Source organism: Limulus polyphemus, unplaced genomic scaffold, assembly GCF_000517525.1.
Source record: "Limulus polyphemus unplaced genomic scaffold, Limulus_polyphemus-2.1.2 Scaffold1457, whole genome shotgun sequence".
Taxonomy (NCBI): Eukaryota; Metazoa; Arthropoda; class Merostomata; order Xiphosura; family Limulidae; genus Limulus; species Limulus polyphemus.
This window is the reverse complement of record NW_013667067.1, coordinates 25,668-33,849: the sequence shown is the minus strand read 5'-3', so window position 1 is coordinate 33,849 and position 8,182 is coordinate 25,668. Positions and strand designations below refer to the sequence as shown.

Below are 8,182 nucleotides of genomic sequence, written 5' to 3'. Positions count from 1 at the left end.
TATATATATATATATATATATATATATATATACACACACAGCATTTCATAGAATCTTTTGCCTTTTATCATTCAGCCCAATCAATAAGTTCTGGAACTGAACAAAAGGCTTGTTAGACAATGACTTGTAGAAGACAAAAAGATAAATCTGAAATGTAATTTCTTATACACCTCTGATTTCGAGCCACAAAGTACCACTTAAGAGGAGTGCGGGAAAAATAACATCTAGAGTTAGGTTGTTTTTATAACAATAAAATATGCTGACACACGAGGTCTTCACTAAAGCACATTAAATGGTTATAATGGCATATTTGGACTTTGACAGCAGCATCACATGATCAAGAATGATACAACCCTGTTGGCAGCAATGTAATTGAAATAATTGAGACGATATTACTATTTAGTCACAGAAACACTAACAGACCAGTTTATTAGGAACACCATCTAATGCTGCACGAGACCACCTTTTGGCAAAATAATAGTCTGTATCCAACAGGGCACAGATCAGTGTTAAAAATTAGCACTAACTAGATGAAAGAAACAACAACAAAAACATTGGGTTTTAGTGTTTAACTAGTGACCATCAAGGAGCACTGACATTTGTTTTTCTTACCAGTTCAGACATGATTATAAGCATTTAAACCAATTGTAAACAAGGGTCAAATTACAAGAAAAACATCTAGCTGCAAGCACAACATTTGTTGTAAAAAAGCACATTATGGTAATTGATTAATAAGCCTTTTCTGGTATTTTTGTGCATTTTTGAATAGGATTCCCAAAGCTAAAAATAGCAAATAAAAACAGTACTTTCAAATGATGTTTTAGTTTGTTTTAATTTTTTTTAATACTAAGGAATGTAATTATTATCACAAATATGGATGTAATAAACATTAAAATTTCATGGTATATTAAAAAACATGAAATAAAAAACTTGAAACTTCCTGGAAACCCACATCAGCTGACTAATTACACCTGCTAAGAGTACACAACTCAAGAATCATTTGTTTCACTTTTTTCTTTACCAGGAAAGCTGAAGCTACTACAAGTATATTTTAAAGTAATTAGCAAACATTTTCCAGTGGCTAAAAAAGTTAGTTTCTAATCATGATAGGCTTACAAGATGCCAAAAGGTTTCTTGTTTGATTACAGACTATTCATCAAACAATATGGCCAACAACTGGTTCATAGATTTTATGGTGTGAAATGTAATATCCAAGTCTATCTCAAAGATGCTTAAATGGAATGAGGTACACTGACTGTGATAGCCAAGGAAGACAAATGAAATATCTGTTATTCTTTTAGAACCAATTTTAGACAATGGATTGTTGAATTTTCATCTTGTCCATCAGTAAGAGAGAGATATGCAGCTTTGTTGGCTTGACAGGATCACCAACAACAATCAAGTACAGTCTGGATGTTATTTAACCTTCCAAAGGAATCAAATAACCCATCTCATGTCACAAGAATGTTTCCTGCACAATCAATACTTAAAGAAGATTGCACTATTGGAACAATATAAGACCAAGTGACTCTCTCTATTTTTATATATCTATCCTGAGTAGAGAAAAAGGATGAAACACAACTTCAAGTCATTTATTGTACACAGTTTTTGTCTACACAATACTAAAGTTGTGCTTTCCTATTTGCATCTGAAAAATAAGCATTTGTTTAGAATAATTATCAATTGCCAAATGTCAGTTTTTGCAATGTCCTTTGTATGGTACAATTTTAGATAGTTCAATCCAAGCTGTTGAAGAAATAGGTCAATTACGACACAGTATGATGTACCTTAACAGCTTGCAATCACTTTTTCCCTTAGGCAGCCATAGAGTTTATTTCTGATAGCTAATATTGATAGACTTCGATGACAAGTACATTGGAGCAGTCAGTCTAATAAGCAGTCTTTAATAATGATGTTCCTTCTATATAGACACTCTGATCATACCCCTTTGAAAGTTGGAGATATGCTTGCTCTTACTCATTGTTTTGCTAACTAACCATGATATGATGGCATCTCAGTATAAGACTTAAAAGTCCCCTGAAATATCCCATTGCCAGTCTGGTTTTATTTATAAAAAATAAATGAAATATTCTAGAAATGTGTGGGGGATGTCTTTATAAAGTGGCCACTCAGTGTACAAATAAAACATTGAATAACATGATGCATTTTTTGAAAAATTCTTAAAAAAAAACAACCTCTCAACAGGTATCTCAGGTTGGGACCATTAGCACACTATTCAATTTGGAAAATTATGTAACAATTGTTAAATGTAATATATGCATGGAAAGAAACAATTATAACTAATGTTAGTTATTATAGAAAAAAAACCTGTGTAACTGCGTAAGTAAATAATCAAATTATGTACCCTTTACTAAGTTCCACTTTTACCTTTATCCCAGTCTTAAATCAGAGTCCCAAAAATTTCCTTTCAGTCTATTTTGCTAATAATAAATCAGATTGAAACGAAGGCTACTTAATGTGTGAGGATAAAAATGTTTCACGAACTGTCATATACAAAACCACATACAACCAATATAGGCTTTGTCATCACTAGTCAGCTTTTCTGCTGCTCTGTCACCACAATGTCTATGAATGTTGGTTGTTGAATGTGATACTGTATGAATATGAAGCATGTCTGTAAAATTCACATTGTTCAAAAGCTAATGTTGTGAAAATTAGAAAAGAACAAAGGTAGTCAGTTGTTTGCTGAAGGTAAGGTAAACTCAGTGCAATAAGTGGGTTTGTCAGCAAGTTGATATATATATATATATGTACTCACACCCTGTATGAACTAAAAACAACAAGAACAAAACCTGAGCATGCCAACAAAGGTCAGAACCTTACAAAGGAGATGCTGGAAAATTTGAGATAGTAGGTCTTAACTAAGGCAAAAGTAGAACAAAATTCTAAATAAGAACAAAAACATACTCTAGGAAAGAACTTACGAAATGAGCTATGAGTGAGTGACCACAAGCCTGTCACAAATTACTAAATTAAGATTAACTTTTGGAAATTGAAGAAAAAGAAATAACTAAAAGAACTGAAAAAGTTTTGACTCATAACAAACTGATTGGAGTATCTGAATTTAAATGTAAAACAGTAATAAGACATATACTCACAAATAGACATCACTGGGAGTTTATCTCTATTGTCATGTTGTCTTTTATCATTTAAATATAAATCAACATGCAAAATGTCAGATATAATGGACCAATCAAATGACATGTCACTGTTATTTTTAGCTTTTTTGTTGTTGTTCCAGAAGTATGTTGAGAGAAAAGAGAGTTTAAAGATTATAACAGAAGCTTTAAGAATATGAGTTTAAAAAAATAACTTATGTTTACTAAATCTACAACAAACAGTTTTCAAAATAATATCACCTATATTAATAATATCTATAAAAAATTTATAGAGTATTCTAAAAGTAAAATAATATGGAAATCACAAACTTTTGTGAGTAAATAAAGGTCTTAATTTCAAACAGATGAAGAACTTGTTCAAATAAAGAGTATCAAGTCTGCTTCATACATACCAGTGAGAGCTGTACATACTAAACCAGGCTTTCAACACACTGACTGACTGCTGCAACATAAAAAATAAAGAAGTCATGATACATACTTAAAATAAGAAACAATCTTTTCAAAGTTAACATCTTAATGACGTAAATACTGGACTTGTAATTTGAATAACTATATTTAGTTGCATGTGCATGTAATTCTAACACTATACAAGTAATAAATCTCAAGACCTAACTTTGAAAGCAAGTTTGTATGAAAAAGTGTGTAACACACAAGTTATAAAAAACTTCTGATCAAAGCTAAGCTAACTATGTAGATCAGAATTGAAAAATATACTTAATTTCATAAATCATTATTCTAGAAAACTTAAATCTAAAATTAGTAGGATGCACTAAATCATCAGTTGGGTATGTTTACTCAATAAGCTAAACATTTTGTATCATCACCTACTGAGTGTTTTCTTACCCTAAATCTAAACTCATTACACATTCAGTTTTTGATCTTGCACTGAAAGAAAGTTACCTCAGCTACAAACAAACATTAATAACTTATTCATTAAACAGTAACTTTAACATTCAAGTGTTACATGTATGCAGAAGAAAGCTTATAATAATGAGTCAGCTCATTAAACATTCATGTGCTTATACATATGCTGAAAAAACAATAATAAAAATTAATTCATTAAACAATAATTTTACCATTCAAGTATATTTTGTGGATGCAAAAACAAAAATATGTTACTTCATTAAACAGTAAGAGTATAACATTCATGAGTTATGTGTGATGCAAAAAACAAAAATATGTTACTTCATTAAACAGCGAATTTAACATGAAAGTATTATATGCGTGCTGAAAAAACCCAGTTCAATAAAGTGCAGTTTATTATATCTAAAAATTATAATTTTATTAAAACTAAACGTAGTATGTACAATAGCTTGAATTTATAAACTTATCTTAGTCTTCAGCAATTGCTTGAAAAAAAAAGATAAACAAGTAAACTAGGTAAAAATTGCCCTACAATCTACCACAGTATGTATGTACAACTACTTAAGCTCATGCTTTAATTTACAGGTACGTTTATTACGTCACTAACCGTACCACGGTAACCTTTATGTAATTTAGAGTATTTTTTTCTTTTTTTATATAATTTAAAAGGACACCAGCTACTAAAATGTTATGACGGAAATTTTTTTATTGTAACCATCTTATGTTTTTGATAAAATAAGACACCGAATATCATGGATCTCTGTCACAATGCTGACAAGAAACGTCGAAAAAGGCAACAATATACGTTTTGTGTACTGTTTGGCTGCCTCACTTTGACAAGACATTTACCTGGTTACGAAAGAATACTGGTGTCTCTAAATCTAACAAGTCTGTTTGTTACATACGCCAACAGCAGTTATGTAGTGCTAAATTTAGAAGCGAGGGGTCGCTAAGATCTCTCTAACTTAACCTTTGACAGAACAGCTAGTTATCAAACTGGTTATTTGACATGGCAACAGTGTTTACTAATTAATTAGAAATTCAGAAAATCATTGCTTGAGGTGTATAAAACGACAGTGTATTCAAGGTCAGAGAGCTTTCAGCTAATGATAAAAATGATATCAGACATGGTTACAATCCCATCAATCCGTATTTCAATGTATAAGAAAGCAGCAGGGGAAATAATCTGCATTTAAAATAGGGGAGAAGCGCATCCCCTGAACATGAAGTGAAGAGTCGGCGTTCCCTCGCGATCCCGCAGGACTATATTACTGACCAACAGTTGCTAGGCTATAAACTTCAATTCTAGGTTTCAAAACTTAAAAATACAAAAAGAAAAAGAACTGAATACTATACATCATAACCAAATAACTAAAACGCAAGAACATATTCGGTTCAAAATTAGCTAAAACATTTTATTATAGCAGTCTAAGCCAATTCTAGGGTGCGTGTGTGTAAAAACACATATAATATACGGTATTTTAGATTAAAGCTAATTCATAAACTTAAAGCCCAATAAATTTGTCACTAATATCGTATTTTATTATAATAAGACCGCAGTAAAAGAAACACTTCTTCAAAAACATTTGCCCCCCAGTGACACAGCGGTATGTCTGCGGACTTACAATGCTAGAAACCGGGTTTCGATACTCGTGGTGGGCAGAGCACAGAATGCCCATTGTGTAGCTTTGTGCTTAATTCCAAACAAACAAACAAAACATTTCTTCACATACGGGTAAGAAATGCCACTGCGTGATAGTCATTACTAAACACAAGATTTATAGTCAACGTATGTCTGATAGTATTTTACTACCTAAAATTATTAATTTATTACTTATTTGATGCAATTGCATTTTAATATCTCAACTACAGCATGTGGAATGTATAGTTTTTTAACGCGACCATTTTAACTTTTTTTTAAATAGCAGGAAGTTAATGCTAATAGACTTTCTCGGTTAGTAACCGTCAATTTGTGGTTTAGTTCCACCCATGGAGGCTCACATTTACAGATCATGTTATACATCAAAGGTGAAATTAGATTATTGTGTTACGAGTCTGTAATGTATCCTGTTTCCATCTCCCAGCAATGCTTAAAATGAACAAACATCAGGCAGCTACGTACTGCATAATTAGAATTCTTACTACGAAAAAAATAAACTGGAGCAAGTATAGCTAGTTATATCATGATTCAAGTATTCACTAAACTGAAGAAATAATAAATGTCATATTGAGATGCATTGACTTCTATATTGTTTTTTTTCTAATACATCTTAGTACCTTAATTATCTACTGTATTCTATTTTTTTAAAAGTAAAATACACTCACGGGAAAAGCGCTGCAGACAGTGTAATGCACTTTGAAGCACCCAAGTAATATAACCAGATTTAACATTTTATAAAACACCAGCCTTTTTTTTTAATCTGACAAACAAATTTCCTTTATTCGACTGAAACATATTACTACACACAGTAGAAATTGCGTCAGTACATCTACACAGTGGACATCTGTTCTCTACCCACCACGGGTATCGAAACCCGGTTTCTAGCGTTGTAAGTACGCAGACATACCGCTGTGTCACTGGGAGGCTTGAAGCACAGAATCGGATCAGATAAGAACTGATGAAATATTGTTTTTCATTTGCAATATTTAGTACTGATTTTGTTATTTTTACTGTACTCTTAATGAAAATGAAATGTTGATACTATAGGCTTAAGCAATATTTATATTATGTATAAAACTTATTGTATCAGATTTACAACTACCAACTTCCACCACGGCTGAAAATAGCGTAAAAAAAAACAACCCCTAACCGTCCTACATATATTGATAAAAAATATAGCTTCTCGTGATGAAAATATATTATAACACAATTTTTATATGATTTTTGTCCAAATGTCTTCAATTCGTGCCCAGTCATTTGGATACTAGAAATACTACAAAAAATTATATGTATATAGTATTATTTACGTACTTTTCTTTCTCATTTCTGAACACTGATAAATACTAATAATTATGCACAAAGAAAACAGTATTTCCATCGATTAATTATTTCATCTATTTCTTTGCGCCGTCGTCACAATTACAACATTACTGTCATTTGATTAGACTTAGAGAATGTTAAAAAATACTCATTAATTTTCCTTTACTACCTCTAAAAAAAAAGTCAAATATTAATATGTTGTTTGTTGAACTTCGCGCAGAACTACTCAAAGGTTACCTGCCGTCTCAAACTTTGAGGTGATAGATTAGAGGGAAGGCAGCAGATGCGTCGCTAGGTGGTTAAAAGATTCGGGGCTAGGGGCCCATAGACGTGGGAATATTCGGCATTTCAGTGTGATATCGATCAAGGTTTTCTATTCTGATTTTTCAAGCATCAACTGGTAATTCGGGGTACTGTCAAATAGCGCCTAGCGACACCTCTGGAAGGCAGTTAGCCAACGTAACCCACCGCAACTCGTGAGTTACTTTAATTGAATAGTGGGATTTGACTGTCATTCTTGTAATGCACTCACAGCCCCAAAGTGTAGAGAGCGATTTTTTTTTTGTTTTGTTTGGCGGTAATGGGGCGTAATACACTGAACCTCGGATCCAGAATCCGGTACACTAACATAAACATTAGCTTAACTAACGTGAATCGTTATAGTCACCAATGTATTTGTAACAATCGTATCTAGGTTACTCAATGATTGGAACCTGTCTACAATACTATCATAATTACACATCTATATAAATATAATAGTACTGTCTGTTATCTATCCATGTAACTACTTCGCAGGGTGTGGATGAATCTTCACCCAAATTGGTATGGAGATTCATTTGGTCCATGCGGGGAAAATACAAATTTTCAGTTTTGCGTTTTTTATGGGCGTTTTTTACCACTACTTCGCCCCTTGTAGATGGAACTTCACGAAATTTTGTATGGGACTTTACTGGATCTATGAGGAGATATATGCAAATTTTCAGTTTTGCATTTTGCGTTTTTTATGGGCGTTTTTGCGTTTTCTACCACTATTTAGCCCCCTATCGATGGATTTTCACCAAATATGGTATGAAGGTTCATTGTGTCCATGGGGGGATAAAAAAAAACTTGCGGTTTCACATTTTTTATGGTCGTTTTTGCATTTTTTACAATTGCATATAAGGGAAGCAACTTTTCATGTCCTAAGATAACCTTTCAT

The 8,182-nt window shown here is 32.3% G+C and overlaps 1 protein-coding gene across 9 annotated transcripts in view; it reads right to left on the bottom strand.

Annotated features, from left to right (window-relative positions):
- Positions 1-8,182, bottom strand: part of LOC106463665 (rap guanine nucleotide exchange factor 6-like) — a 165,523-nt gene that overhangs the window by 143,858 nt on the left and 13,483 nt on the right. For all 9 annotated transcript variants that reach the window (XR_002611530.1, XM_022391224.1, XM_022391228.1 and 6 more), the window contains one exon: positions 3,533-3,582. The gene's annotated coding sequence lies outside the window, so the exon portion shown is untranslated. The remainder of the gene's footprint in view (positions 1-3,532; positions 3,583-8,182) is intronic.